The sequence below is a fragment of the Gymnogyps californianus genome, chromosome 3 (genome assembly GCF_018139145.2).
Source record: "Gymnogyps californianus isolate 813 chromosome 3, ASM1813914v2, whole genome shotgun sequence".
Classification (NCBI taxonomy): domain Eukaryota; kingdom Metazoa; phylum Chordata; class Aves; order Accipitriformes; family Cathartidae; genus Gymnogyps; species Gymnogyps californianus.
The window spans coordinates 76,229,596-76,245,642 of NC_059473.1; the positions used below are offsets into that span (position 1 = coordinate 76,229,596).

The window sequence follows — 16,047 nt, forward strand, 5'->3', positions numbered from 1 at the left end:
GCCATTCACTGGCTACTCTCAAAATATCTGGATATGTAGCCTGTCCCTGAGCGTGGAAGAACTTCAGTGCAATTGTTTGTGATATATAAGGTTTGCTAACGGTGTAAGAAAAGTACAATCTCATTGTATTAATAAAAGGAGAGCAGGAGAAAGCAGTAAAATGTCTTTCCTTGACTTTCATTTTTTTATTCAGAGAAAGAAATTAATTCGGTGACTGATTTGGACAGTGGATTTTAGGCTTATGCTGGTGGACTGCAAACTATTTGCAACTATCTCCACTTTAGTGGCTAAGTTACTTCCAAAATTTGTGGTTATGTGTTGCTTTTCACATGAGGAATTGCAGAAACCAAAGGCTGAATGGCAGTAGAGGTTAATCTGGAAATCCTCAGAAAAATTGCAGTCTTGAACAACTTGGAGAGCTACAAGATGATTATTGTTATTGGCTTATTTAGCTGAGATGGTGGAGTTTAGGATCCTCAGTGGAGGGAGCGTGTCAAAAAGCAGGATTGCAACCCTGGACTTTAGGAGAGCAGATTTCAACCTCTTCAGATATCTGCTTGGAGGAATCGTATGAAATACAGCCCTGGAGAGAACAGGTATCCAGGACAGCTCATTGATGTTCAAGGATCACCTTGTCCAAGCCCAAGAAAGTTCCATCCCAACAAGTAGGAAAGCAAGCAAGGGCAGCAGGAGGCCTGCATGGATGAACAAGGAGCTCCTTATTGAACTCAGACATAAAAAGGAATCATACATGAATTGGAAGCAGGGATCAGTAACACAAGAGGAGTATAGAGTTGCCATTTGACCTTGCAAAAATAGGGGTTAGGAAGGCCAAGACTGACCTGGAGTTGAGTCTGGCAAGGGACCTGAAGGGCAACAAGAAAGGATTCTACAAGTACATAAGCAGCAGAAGGAAGACTAAGGAAAACATGAGCCTGCTGCTGAATGGGAACAAATGATATGGAAAAGGCTGAGGTACTCTAACTTTTTTGCCTCAGTCTTTACCGGTAAGACCAGCCTTCAGGAATCTCATGCTCCTGAGACCAGAGGGAAAGTTGAGCAAGGAAGACTTACCTTTGGTGGAGGAGGACCAGGTTAGGGAGCACTTAAACTGGAAGTGCCTAAGTCTGTGGCGCCTGATGGGTTGCACCCACAAGTGCTGAGGGAGCTGCTTGGATGTCATTACGAGACCACTCTCAATTATCTTTGAAAGATCATGGTGATTGGAAGAGGTTCCTGAGGAATGGAAGAGGGCAAATGTCACTCCTGTTTTCCAAGAAGGAGAATCAGGGGAACTACAGATTGGTCAGCCACACCTCAGTCGCTGGGAGGGTGACGAATAAAATCCTCCTGGAAACCATTTCCAAACACATGAAGGATGAGAAGGTGATTGAGAGTAGTCAGCATGGATTTACGAAGGGGAAATCATCCTTAACCAGCCTGATAGTGTTCTATGATGAGATGACTGGCTTGGTGAATGAGGTGAATGCTGTAGATGCTGTTTATCTTGACTTTAGTAAGGCTTTTGATGCTGTCTCCCATAACATTGTCACAGACAAGCTAACAAAGTACAGGTTAGATAAGTGGGAAGTGAGGTGCATCGAAAACTGGCTGAACAGCTGGGCCCAGAGGATTGTGATCAGTGGCGCAAAGTCCAGTTGGAGACAAGTCACCAGTGGTGTACCCCAGAGGTTGATAGTGGGGCTGATACTGTTCAATATCTTCACTGATAAACTAGGTGCTGGGATGGAGTCCATCGTCAGCAAGTTCGCAGTCGATACAAAACTGTGAGACGTGGCTGATACACCAGATGGTTGTGCTGCCGTTCAGAGGGACCTCAACAGGCTGGAGAAATGGGCCGAGAGGAATCTCATGAAGTTCAACAAAGGGAAATGCAAAGCATCGTATCTGGGATGGAGTAACTCCACGCACCAGTACGTGCTGGGAGCTGACTGGCTGGAAAACAACTCTGCAGAGAAGGACCTGGGGGCCCTGGTGGACAGCAAGCTGACTGCGAGCCAACAATGCACCCTCAGGGCAAAGACAGTCAACAGCATCCTGGGCTGCATTAGGCAGAGCATTGCCAGTGAGTCAAGGGAGGTGATCCTTCCCCTCTAATTTGGTACTGGTGAGGCCATACCTGGAGTGCTGGGTCCAGTCCTGGGCTCCTCAGTACAAAGGAGTCATGGAGCAACTGGAGTGAGCCCAGTGCAGGGCCATAAAGATGATGAAGAGACTGGAGCATCTGACATATGAGGGGAGGCTGAGAGAGCTGGGACTGTTTAGCCTGGAGAAGAGAAGGCTTGGGGGATCTTACCAATGTATGTAAATACCTGATGGGAGGGAATGAAGAAGTGGGAACAAGACTCTTCTTGATGGAGCCCAGTGACAGGACAAGAGGCAATGGGCATGCATTGAAATACATGAAATTCCATCTGAATACGAAAAGGCACTTCTTTACTGTGGGGGTGACCGAGCACTGGAGCAGGTTACCCAGAGCGGTTGTGAAGTCTCCATCTGTGGAGATGTGCAGAGCTCGACTGGACAGTCATGGGCAGCTTGCTCTACCTGACCGTGCTTGAGCAGGGAGGTTGGGCTAGATCTCAAGCGGTCCCTTCCAGCCTGAAAGATGCTGTGATTCTGTAAAACGATCTTCTGCTATTTCTGTCCATTTAGTAGAAATAGAGCCATGCCTTTCAGATATATTTCTAGTAAGCAGATAACCATTTTGTACTAATAAAATAGTAAACTAGTAAAATACTACTTGGCAGTGAAATACAATGAAGAAACATTGGTTTGCTGAGTTTCAATAAAAGCTGCAAGTCCCTCTTGTATCCTGAGTTGTTCTTCTGAGGTTCCTGACTGGTCACTGAAGTTAGGTATTTATGCAAAGTTCTTGGAAGACTTTTGAAGGGTCTGAACTTTATTCCCAAATTCTTTTTTTGGGTCTGTTTGTCAGTAAAACACACATTTAATCTAGTACTTATAACAGTTCCCTGGTATGAGTTACACATATTTTCAAAAAATTCAGTGACAAATGAAAAATAAGTACAGTTTTCCTCTGGAAAACAGTCACTGTTTTTAGTGTATTCTGGCTGTTCTCTTACTGAGACAGTTCCATGTAAGTATATTAAATACAGTAGTAAAAATGTCCTGGAAACCAATGAAGTATTTGTAACAGTCGCTTGTACTGCAGTGAATACAGTCTTGCTCTGAAATTCTTCTTAACCCAGAAGAGGATAGTTTAAGAATGTCTCTTTATAAGATCTCCCCCCCCCCCCCCCCCAAAGCACAGCCTGCAGACAAAGATGACTACTACTAAAGGTTTCATGTGAACCAGTGACTTGAGTTAGGTCCTAGGAGGGTCTTCTGTCAACTCCTGGTCCTTTCCAGCTTTTCTCCCCACCCCCAACACTGAGAACTTTCTGTCTTCCAAGGATAAGTTACCAACTCTAGCCATCTTCTCTGTAAATAGCGATCTTAATTCTAAACTTCATTGGATTTTTCTATATCAGGTTTTTTGGTTGTTTTTTTTTTTAGCTCAGTAGCCTTTTTTCTGTGGGGAAAAATTATTAGACTAGGCTGTTACAGATGATTTAAATGGGAGAAGTAGAGCCACAAACCAGCAGCATTTCTCTCCTAGCCTTGCTTAAGAGTGCCCTGAATTGCCGCAGTTTTGCCCTGTGTGAATGTTGGGTCTGGATGCGTAACCATTTTAGTTGCCACATCCTGTGCCTGTGTGTGCTAGTTGTTAGTGAAGCTGCTAGAGGCTGCTCCTTCTGGGAGACCTTGAAATGTTGCCAGTACACTGTGGGACACTAGTGGGAGCATTAGTTGGCCTTTGTGTTCGTACTTGCATTTATGGGTACAGGCTAAAATAATTCAGACTGTAATGTTAAATGAGTTACTGAAAGCTCATTCGAAGAATTTAGTGTGCACAAATTATTCTCAGGCCTTTTGCCTATTGATGCAATGTATGTTACAAAGTGCTAGAGGGTAGAAATATTTTGGCATCCTCAGTTTCTGAGGGTGGGCAAGGTTTTAGAAGCCTTACAGATTAAATGACAGGTTTTTGTAACCTTTTTGTGTTTGTCAGCTGTCTTGAGCAAGGCTCTGTCTCACTGTATTTATGTTCTTTTCTGCCTCCCTGCTGTCCGTGGCCTTCCTTTGCGTGTAGACAGCTCTTCTGGGGCTGTCTCCCTCCTCTTGGCTTTGGGGGTCTGTGGTGTTGTGGTGCTGAAGCTGAGCCAGGGAGGTCCAGCTAGACTTACTGTCTCCGTCTTGAAGCACTTTGTGCCTTTGCTGTGTGCTTCTCAGCAGTGCTGCTGGCAGCACGGCGCAGGGACACTCAAGGGGACACATTGTGCCTTGCTGGTAGAGCTAGTAAAGCTTGTTTGCTTTTACCTTTGTCAGGTGCTGCACGTCACTTACAAGCTGCTTTCACCTCCCTGGTTGGAAACCGCTTAGTCAAATGAACTAAATGTGAAGGTACTTAATTTGAGACTGTGGACCAGGCTGGCCTTATAACCTGTTTGACCTGTCTCTGCATCTCTTAGGAATGCAGAAGAGATCAGCTGTGCAGGAATAATGGTAACTTTTCAGTATTAATAAAACACTTTGAAGATTTGTAATGCCATTGGCTCTCTTCAAGTACAGTTACATAGAATTTCATAATAGGTACAAGTCCTCTGCTTTGGCTACATTGACCTTTTCTTTGACCTTGACTATCACAGCAACTTGCAGTATTTACTGTTATGTAGAAAAATAGGTTTCTAACCTTGGTCCCTGGCTTTGTTGAAGGCGAAGTTAGGTAAAACAGGGCTTTAAAAAAAGTCTGTGTCCCTGAGTACATTTGCTGTAAGAGATTCCTTTTGAATATCAGAACTTCTTTTCCCTTGCCAAGATAATATAAACGTGTAGAATATTTGGCAATGTAAAATCTCCCCATAAATTCTCTGCTACCTAATTAGAAAAGATTGTTAGATTTGTTTGTGGAAACTTTGAAACTCCACTCCCTCTTTCAATAGCTGGAGGTAGTGAAATAAGTGTAAGTTTAAAAAAAAATTTTTTTGAAGGGATTTTTATTAGAGAGTTAAGGCATGTGTTGGCTAGAAGTGTCTGTGCATCGTGATTTTATAAGTATGAATCAGCTGGAAGGAGGTTTTTGGTTCAGCTACATGACAACTCATGTTTTGCATGCCATAGGAAGAATAAGAGCTCTCTGTGTTACATGGCCTAATCTTGTATAATCTGTGTAATTTAAATGCTTTTTGTGTAAGAGAGTACTTAAAGTCCTGCTTTGGTTATTCTTCAAAAGGATTCTGTGGACATTTTTTGTCTTTTTTATTTTATTTTGTCTGAAAGAACAATTAACTTCATTAAATAAAAAAGTACACAGGTAGTAAATCCGTGGAATAAAAAGAGATTTTTGTTTTAATCAATTAAGTTTACTTTTTTCTTATTGGCCCATAAATGTACTGTAATGTTTATGAAAATAAATTTCACAGCTTGAAGTATAATTTTTTTGTCAAGTAATTGTAACGAAAGTAGAGCATCATCTGAAGCAGCTAGTCAGCTCCATTGTCTAACTACAGCCACCTCCTTCAGCAATTTAACAACAACAAAAAAGAGCATGCAGAGGAGAAAGGAAAAGGGAAATGCTGCTTTTGGCACACTGTTGCTTTCTAAATAGAAAATTTGAACCTTTTTTTTTTTTTTTTTTTTCATACAGAGGTTACTTTCCTATTCTTGAAGTTGTGTCTCTGCTCAAAGCAGGAGAGCAATATCAACAAATCTATGGCAAGTATGTTAAAAAGAAGAAGAAAAAGAAAGCTTTTACCCCATTCTAACACAGTGTGAGCCAAAGAAGCTTCTCTACGAATTTGGTACTTGACATCAGTTAGGATATAATCCAAATTCCCGGTGCAGCTGACTAGGGAAAATGGGTGTTCAGTGCTGTTCAGGCTCAGTTGTTTTCACTTCGAGTTTGCTGTTCACTTCAGATCCTGAATGTTCTCAGAACACACAAATGCAAAAGCAATCTGTGCCTTCAACAGAAATGAACAAAAAAGTGAAGCCAAGCCTCTTCAGGTTAAGCTGTGGGCAGCAATGCACTGAAAGCAAATAGCTACTTTATCACTTAGATAAAGAGCAGAGTTGCAGATAATGCAGGAAAGACATTTTAAAATACTTATTTGCCAAACTTAAATACTCCCTGCAAGATTGCGTGTGTGTGTGCACACATGAACATGTATGTTTTAAAGCTTCAGTTGGAATGTTTTGTAAATTTTGTATTGTTTTATGAATTTGTGTCGTAAACCTTTATTTTTCTCTTCTGTTTCTCGTTCTCTCTTTCTCAGTACATGTTTTCCTTATGTTCCTCTGTTTGTACTTTCCCTGTAGTCCAGTAAAATTAGTTTATACATGTTTTCAGTTTATTCTGTGTGGAGTTGTAAAATTGTTTGAATGGTGTATTGACTTTATGTAACTCTAGAATGTGCCTTTCTAATTTAACATTACATGTGACTGTTTTTGATGCCTCAGATTGAGAGGTGTTGGCATGGGTTTTCAGATGATGGGATTCTTTTTAAGTTGGGACTTCTGTCTTTAGATACTGTTACTAAATTGCCCACTTCATTCAGCAACAGGCTCACATTTTCTTGTTCAGCCTTTCACAACTAATGGAGTAGCAGAAGCTCTTCTTGTTGCCCTCAACATTCCTTGCAAGTGTTGATTCAAGCTGAGCTTCGGCTTTCCTGACACCATCCCTACATGCATGGGCAATGTTTCTAAACTCCTCCTATGTAGCCTGTCCCTATTTGCACCCCTCTGTGTACCGCCCTTCTTGCATTGGAGCTCTGACAATCTGCTTAGCCAAGCCAGTCTCCTGATACTTGTATTTTTGAGTAGACCTGCCAGCTTTCCTGAGCTCCTTTGCTCTTCAGAGCTGCTTCCCATGGCCACCTACCAGTTCCTTCAATAAGCTGAAGTCTGTTCTTCTGAAGCTGCAGGTCTGTGTTCTGCTACTTGCCTTCTTCACTCCACTCAGGATCTTGAACTGTACTAGTTGATGATTGCTGCAGCCAGAGCTGCCTTTGGTTGTCACATCTGCCACCAGTTCTTCTTTGTCTGAGAACAGCTGTGTGCCACCCTTGTTGGCACATCCAGTATGTATATCAAGAAGTTGTCCCTGATATCCTCCAAAAATTACCTGGGTTGTTTGTGCCCTGCTGTGTTGCCCTTCCAGTGGATGTCAGGGAGGTTAAGGTCTCGTAAGAAACAGGGTTTGTGGCTCAGAGACTTCTTTGAGTTGTAGAGAAGACTTCATCCGATTCCCCATCCTTATCAGGTGGTTCTGTAATGTACTCCCAACACAATGTCATCCTTACTGGTCTCTGCTGATCCTGACCCGCAAGCTGTCTGAGGCTTCTTTGCACCCATTGAGTCTGTGAGGCAGAAATAGAATGTTATTAGTAGTGCCTAAAGTGGATGAATTAACACAGAACAGAGATGGCTGGATTGAAAGTGGAATATTAGTGGAAAAATCTTTAAGGCTTGATCAAATGTTAATAAAAAAGTTGCTTTTTTCAATGCATTGTTTGGCATTGGTTTCAGCCCTATGTATGGCTAAGTGGATAGTGTTTTTAGTCTACAGTTGTATTTTACTCTGCAGGTTTTTTTATGTAAGTTGTAGTCAGCTTTGTTATTGAAGGCAAAATGTCATGTTACCTTCTACTAAAACTTTATTCACTTCATTGAATTTCATTATGTTAAAAGTTTCAGTGTGGTGTGTGGTTTTTTTGTGAACCTCTGTGTCTACTTCTGTGGTAAGCTGAAAAATAGCTCTGTTTAAATACAGCTTCCACTGTATCTTACTGAGATTCTTCTTGTCTTTATGATTACTTGATAGATTATTGTATGGGGATTTTGAGACGCAGGGAGGCTTTCCAGTTTCCAAACTGTAGGCAACAGTACAATAGTCACTAAATGGATAGCCGGGATGCCTTTAATTCTGTGATGCATCTTGTTCACAGGCTTACAGTGTGAGGTTGTTACTGTGTAGAGTTTGCTTAGTTTGCATTTTGATAAGAAAGGTGTGAGCATCATGGTTTTGTTCTCTGTTCCATTTGGCCATCTGACTGGCAAAATATTTCTGCCCTGTAGAAAGGGCATCATGCTCATCCTTCCTATCTCATTAGCAGTGTCAGAATGCTTCCTTAAACCTGCCTGTTGCCTGTACACATGTACTAAATTGTGGGTGTATGTGTATGGTCAGTATACTTGACCTTGAGCTTTTTCATATGCAGCCACCTGAGGATACTGAAGTTAGGGTAGTCCTGACAGGCTACACTATTGGAAAAAGTCATCAGTTTTTTGAATATGTGAACAGCATATTGGAAGAAGCTATCAGTAGAATAAGTTTGATTATAGACAGTTACAAAATATGAGATCTGCTGCCAGTTCTTGAAGACATTTGAGGAAGCATCTGCCTTTTCTTTCTCTGCTAATGAACTTATCCCATCCCATGGCCCCTGCAGAGTTTGTTTCTCAACTCTCATTGTCTTTCCATATTTTCACTTGCTTATTAGATTACTCGTTTCTTTTTTACCTCAGTTGCCTTTTGTACTATTTTCCTTGCTTTCTCCTCCCTTTATCTCCAGATGCCTTTAATATTTACAAGCAATACAGTGGTTTCCTGTCCACTAGCTCTGTCTTGGATCCATTTTGGTTTGACTTCTCTAAGCTTCTAGTCTAAAAAAGCTTCTTATTACTGTGATTAATGATCTCTCTCTGACCAAACTCCAAGGTTTGTTCAGTATCCTCATCTGCCTTAATATCTTTGCACTTCAGACTAATAATTGTTCCTTCTTTTTTGACGTGTTATTTTTGTTATGTATTAGTGATTTTGTTCTTCTAGGTTTTATCTAGTGTATTTTATTTTTCTGAGGATGGGTGGTCCTTGCAGCTTTACATTCTATCTCTAAGTATTTATTATACTTGTGGCCTAAAAAATATTTTACTGCTACTAAATTGTCTTTTGTACTGTTCCACATCTGAAATTCACTGAACTTGCTCAAAGCCTTGTAGTCTAAATAAGGAATTCTACTGTGATTTTAAGTTTTAATCGTTTTCAGCTATCTCCATTGTTCAGATTTTCAGTCTGAGGCCAGATGGATTATTTCATTTTTCCTTCTTCTGGGCATCTCAAATCCAGACCATTTTCAAGCTCTTATTTTCTTTTTCCAGTACTTCCAGAACTCATGTTTCTTTGTTTCCCCTCCCCCCCCCCCCCCCCCCCAACACAGATGGGCCTGAAGAACAGATCTATATTCCTATCCCACTGGGATTATTTTAAATGTTATCTTTCTCCTATGAAACACTGCTGTATAAGGTGCTGCTATAGAAGCCTTTCTTTAAACCATTCCATTTCTGTCTTACAAATTAAGTGGCCTTGAAGTCCCCTCTAAAAATGCAGAATCTGCAAAACAAATAAAAAACCACACTTATCTTCTGTGGTTAAACATACTACTCCTGGTTACTCTAGTTGATGCTCAAAATGCCATCTACTTGCTTATCAGATGTTCATATAATTATTTCTGTGTTGTTCTGCATACTAGTGGAAATATAACTTGTCAGAGCATTCCCATAAAAGTACCAGTCATTTTTGCATTGCTAAAGTCCTAAAGTGTTCAGTTCTCTTGTGTGGTCTGTGGTGAACTGATTGCTTATATTTTGGTTTAATAGCCTTTTCTCCTTTTCTTGCTTGGCATTTTCTGGTGCTATTGACTTGTACTGACTGACTAACTTGAAGCTTTAAGTACGCACCCAGGACATGATTGCTATTGCACGTGCAAAACCAAATGCACAAAAGCTATAGGGGTTTTCCTGCAGAAGTTTTCCCCACAACAAGGACAGCTACAGCATACGCATTTGACGATAGACAGTGCTGCTCCTCTTCTCCCAGCCAAGAAAGGAAGATGGTGAAGGAGGAGGGAAAGTTAGTTTAGGGTGTTGTCAGAAGGAAGATGAAATGAGATGAATTTAGGATGATAGTTGAGTGGTGGTGATTGTTGTGCAGCTTGTTCTGCCCCAGTGAGCTCTCTCTTCCTTTCTGAGTGCTTAATCTTTAGGTTTCACACATCATTTGAACTTCCGTGTTCATTGGTCCTCCATCACATGCACACGGGAAAAAAAAAAAATCCATCCATCGAACTAAAGCACGCAGAGCAGTTTGTCATCTGGTGCACTTCATTGTTGTTAATATTTCATCCATATTTATAAAATTGTGATGAGTTTGCTAAGGCAACAAAAGGCATCTTCCAAAGGTTGATCTGCTGCTACTCTCCAGTTTGGCTGGAGAGCACTAGTGAGTGCTGGTATGGGATGAGTCCCCGTAGCACTTGAATATCTCCAGTAATCCAGGGGCATGGCAGTGAAGGTGACTGTTTCTGCACCACATTCAAGGGGACTGAGCTGAGATTTCTAGATTTGATAGGACTTGCTCTCAGAGTACTCATAAGCTGCAGCATTTTCAGCTTGACAACTTGGCAGTCACGGTGGTGGAAACTGGCTGGATACAAAGCCTCAAAGTGACTGTTGCTTGGCCAAAGGACAGTAACGCAGCTGTTACTTTTAATGCATGTGAAAGTGGGCCTGAGTTTGTGATCTGATAAATATGGGCTTAATGTTAAAAAGTCACGGCATTCGGTTGCATTAATGGCGATAAGGGAGCGGTGGGGAGAATGAATATGAAGTGTGACTTAGGTTGATATTGCCCTTTTATACTGCACGATGCTCAGAAGGATTCTGTTGTCTAGGTAACAGGGTCTGTACTTCATTTCTTAAGAAAGATGGAACAGATGTTCTTGCAAGAAGCAACCAATTATCACCAGTGAGAATATTGGCAGTATTTAAACTAATTGCTCTGTTGTTGCATACAGTCCAATTCATATGCTATGAATAGTAAAGAAAATTTAAAGGAAGGAATCTTCCTAGCATGGCTTTTCCTGAATGAGGTTTTTAAAAAATATTTGTGGTTTATAGTCACACTTCCATTTATCATTGTATTTTCTTCAATATCATTCAGTCTTTTAATTTGGTATTTGTAACGTCTTTCATGATCGTTGAGTCCCATTGCTGCATCAAATCTGTGTCATATCACATTAATTTATATTGTTCATTTAAATACATAAAAATCTGAAGGCGATGGGGTAAAAGGATGCTCACAGTGGAATAAGAGACTGAGGGGCTTTTTGAAGTCTGCAATTTGATTTTTTATTTTTATTTTTTTTTATTTATTTATTTATTTTGGTGGTAAAATCCAGGCACAGCTACTCGGATAGGGACTGTGCCATAAAAAGCTGGGGCAAAAGGGAAGCCATATAGACATCTCTATACATGAAACCTCGCTATATGCTGCTTAGGCGGGGACATAGCTTGTGTGTGGTGGGATAAGCAGGTGGTGACAGTGGCAAGAAAGAGAGGAGAGCTGAAGGGGACAGTGTGGAACAAGGAGTGCCTGAGAGCTCTCTCACTGCAGCACTCATCAGCAGTGTGCCTTCTTTTTATGAAAGGTTGTGCTAAAGTAACTTCATGTATGAATTAAAGTATTTATTTTGCTTATGAATATAGCTTTGTCTTCCTGGGAGATTATTGTAGTCTTTACAGCATAGGATATACTCTTGTCATTTATAAGAGATTTGGAGGGAGGTGTGTGTAAATACATTTTTATACCTTTGGGATAAAATCTGATGTTGGGTATTAAGTAAGAAGAGGGAGCATTGGGACCAGATTCTCAGGGCATTGTTTGTGGGTCCTCAGCAAAGCTAAGCCATACCATTATGCATTTTAAGAAAACATCTGGCCCCTTGCCTGAACTTTTCCATGCTTCTTGCCAAATATAAAAGGTCTATTCTGTGTTTTTTAGGTAGGGCATTGCAAAAACATGTTTTCTGTCTTGGCAGTAATAGGATAAAGGAAGAATCCTTGACCTACTGTCTTTTTATCGGCTCTGATAAAGGATGTGCTGTTTGATTTTTATCTGACTGGAAAATGTCATAATGAGTGGAAACAAAGTGCATGTTGCACTTCTTAGATTATTTGGCTGAGTTATCCCATTGTATAGTAGTGACATGTTGATTGGGACAAAATGTCTTATTATATTTGGTTATTTCAATAACCATTGTAAAACATTTGTGGTCTGAGTAGGAAAAAAATATTATTTGTAGGGTTTTTTAGTCCTTTTTACCAGGCTACTTGCATGTAACTTCTAATCTTTTGCTTGTCGTCCTTCCTCTGACACTGGCTCCTGACTCTCTTTCTGTGAACTCTTCTGCATTCATCCTCTATAATTTAATGCAGATGATGCATCTGGTCGCTTAGCTGTATGTATTAGCTTGTGTTTGCCTCTTCAGTCAGGGGCAATAGTACTTAAATGTTCACGTTCACTAGCAGAGCTACTCTTTTGTTGTCCTTTTCAAATGCTGTTGCCTCCAATTCCTATTTTAAACCTTTTCTTTGTCATATAGTTTCTTCTTTGTGTAGTATCCTTCATATTCTGTTGCTTAGACTTCCTTATGATATCTGGTGTGTAAGTATTCATGACTTCTCATATCCTCTTGTTCCTGCTTGCTTTTCTTCTGTTGATACACTTTTTGATTCTCCTCGCGTTTCCCTATTGTATCACAGGGTCTGTCAGCAGCAATATTTACCACTTTTGCTGCTTCTTTTGTATGCTAGTGTGCTTATAATAAAATCTTACAATCAGCTTCTGCAGATTTTTCACCTGCTTTCATGAGAGTTTTCTCCGATTTTACAGTTTAATTGTATCACACTTCGCCAGTCCCAGGTCCTTTTCACCACCCTTGACATACTCTTTGAGCTCTCCTCTTTTCCTGCCTTCCCTTTTCATACAAATCTGACTGACTTTATTCCTGAAGGTCATGCTGAAAGGATAAAAGAATTCAACAGGTACTGTATGTTTTTCCAATTTTTATCCTTGGAAACAGAAGCTTCTTCCTTATGCCCCTTCTTTTCTCTGCAATGGTTCCATTCCCTTATGCCTTGTTTCCTCCTCTTCTTTCCGACCTTCTGGTCACAAAACAGATACTAGCCTGCCGTCTTAAGTAACCTCACTTTCAAGGGAACTAATGCTTAAAAGAGGAGAAGAGGAGGGCACTTTTGCCAGAGGGTTGGTGGGCCTCTGGACTTTGTGCCAAGGTTAGGGGAGGGGTGTTTGCTGTGTTGGATGCTTTTCTGTGCGTCTCTCCCCCCTTGACATTTTCTGTGTTTGCCCTTTGTTTTCCCCTCCACTAGTCTTTTTGCCTCAGTCTTGTTTTTCCTACCTAGTTCATTCCTCTTTATACTCTTTGTCCCATTTCCCACTCCTTGCCTCACCAACACAGTTTTTTCCCCTCTTCAGCTTTGCTAGTGTCCCCTGCTTTTTTTTCGCTCTTCCCTTCTGTTTCCACAGCCCGTCGCATTCCTCACCACTGATATACTATTGTAGTCCATGTATCCTTCTCCCTTGGTCTAGTCTTTTTTCCTAGCGTCTTTCTCCAAGGTCACGTGTGTCTCCTCACTGCTGATTCCAGCTCTGCCATTCCTCCCGCTCCCAGTGTTGCTGAGCAGAGCAGCCGGTAAGCTGCAGCCTGTGTCCCTCTCCTGCCGGCTGCCATGCTGGTTTCCTTCTCCTGGGGGTGGTTCTCCTGACTGACTCTTCCTTCACCTTCTTCCTACCTCTTCTCTTTCTGGACTGAGTTTTGTGTCCCTTGCCCCAGAAGAAGTCAGCCTTCTCCTCAGGGACTGAATTAAGCAGGAGAAAAATGGGGGAAACTTTCTACTTTTGTTTTAGTGCCAGAGCTGTCTCCGATGTGCGTCATTTAACAGCTCTGAAGGTCTCGTAAGTCCATTTCTACAGAGTATGCGCAAATAACTTTTTTTTTTCCCCCAAGGGAAAGTGAAGCATCAGATGACAGTTTGATGATACAAAATTGCTTAGCCTGGTTTTGTTTCTTTGCTAACCTGTGCAGAAGTGCAAAATAGCTTATAATACTGAGAGCTTGTGTGATAAAATTATGTTTGTGTCTATCAGCATTGAATTTTAATGTAGTGGAAATGGGAGAGAAATGACCCTAGCTATTTACAGACAGCGATGGCTTCTTGAACGATCATTACTCTGGTGCAGGTTGAGGGTAGGGGGAGAATCTTTGAATCTTCATCACTATTCTTCTGGAAACAGCTCCAAGTTTAGGAGCAGTCAAGGAGGCAAATTCAAAGTCACTAGAATGACTTTAAAGTGAATTACTGAAGTCAAGACCTGAGAGCAAACCAGACTTGGTCAACCTCATAAATCCCTGTTGCATTCAGATGTTGAGTGTCTATGTGCCATCCTGATCCCTTTCCACCTCAGAAAGGATACAGTAGCACTAGAAAAAGTAAAGAGAAGGGGAGTCAAGAAAGTTGGTGATACAAAACTACTTCTGTACGGAGACAAAATAGACTGGGAATCTGTGGGTTGGGCAGGGGGGGAAGCTGAAGGAAGATGCAGGAGGTCTAAAATCACAGACTTACATGGAAAAGTTAGTGAGGGAATTGTTATCCAGTGTTTATCAGAACAGAAGAACTAGGGCAACTGAAGGAACATAGCCAATCTCTCCCCAATGCAACTTGATTTTGAAACATAGCCTCCCCATCTTGTAGAGACCAGGGATAGGACTAAGTTGGGGAGGAGGAATGCAACTGGGGGCTAATCGAGCAAATGCACAAAACCAGTGAAGGGCCTTGGTTTAAACTGGTTCTCAAGTCCCTGATCTGGTGGCTTGCTGGAAGCTAACTGCTCATACCATGAAAGGCTTGTACTGTCTGTGCGCTGCTCGATGTGTTCTTTTCCTCGGTGTTTGCCTCAGCTGCATGTCAGGGGCAGGATAGTAAGCAGACTTGAAATGAGTCTTGAGTCTGAATCAAGTACAGCAGCTCTTACTTCTTTGAGTAGGAACATACATGTATTACACATTTTGTCCTCAGTGGTGTTCTTGTAAATGGCTAAGTGGTTTATGTGAACGATCAGATGTTCACTAGTGCCCAGACACTGGAAAATCTCAGCCCGAACAATTAGTTTGGCAAAGTTAGGAGCAACAAATGTTCAGGAGGCTTGCTGTAGTCTCGGGGATTCTTAGTAGTGGGTGATGGCATAATTGTGTAAGAAATCTTCCTAATTTCTGAAAGAGGTATTTCTTTTTCTCCAGGCAGTCTGAAGTTGCTATTCCAGAAGGAAGATGCACATAAATGAACTCTGTCATTTTGGCTGGGATTATAAAAATGTTATTTGCTACCGCTAATTGCATGCTTAACGAGATACACCAGATCTGGAAGAGTTCTGTTGCAGGTCTTGAGAGTGACTTCCAGTTACTCATTTCTGCATAATATCTGGGACAGTATCTGCACTCAGTTCTCAGGAAGAAGTCTAACGTGAGTGTTTGTGATATGTTGTTTTCAGGGCCACATGGCTTTTGCTGCCTTGGGCAAAAAGTCAGTTCGGTACCCATTTGCTTGCAGTAAAAGTTACTTTAGAGAAAGGTTATATTCAGTGGAAGATTAAATGCAGAACGCCACATGCCTAACCTCTCGTGGTGGTAAATATTAACCAGTTACTAGTTTCTACGAGTTACTAGTTTCTTAATCTTATTACCTACCGTTGTTTCAAAACCTCTCTTACAAAACTGATGTTGTTCTGAGTCCTCATGGGTTGCCATAAGAGCACATTTACCGTACCTTGTTTATATTTTTATCTCTTTGCTCACCAGATTTTGTGAATTACATTAAGCCAACTTTTGAGCCTTCCCAAACCATATCGGTCCTTATTGAGGGAAATACTGGTTTTCCTGCATTCATTGCCTCATTGAAGAATTTTTCATATTTAATAGAAGAATGAGGAAATAGCAGGCTTTAGATTACAAACTGACTTTTTTATCCAGTTGCAGTCTGATCCTGAGAGTATGAGAGGAATCTTGTGGTAGGCGTTTAACGACTTGGGAGACTGCCAATGAA

The 16,047-nt window shown here is 41.2% G+C and overlaps 1 protein-coding gene across 2 annotated transcripts in view; it reads left to right on the forward strand.

Annotated features, from left to right (window-relative positions):
* CDK19 (cyclin dependent kinase 19) overlaps positions 1-16,047 on the forward strand; it is a 134,025-nt gene that overhangs the window by 23,405 nt on the left and 94,573 nt on the right. The window lies entirely within an intron of this gene.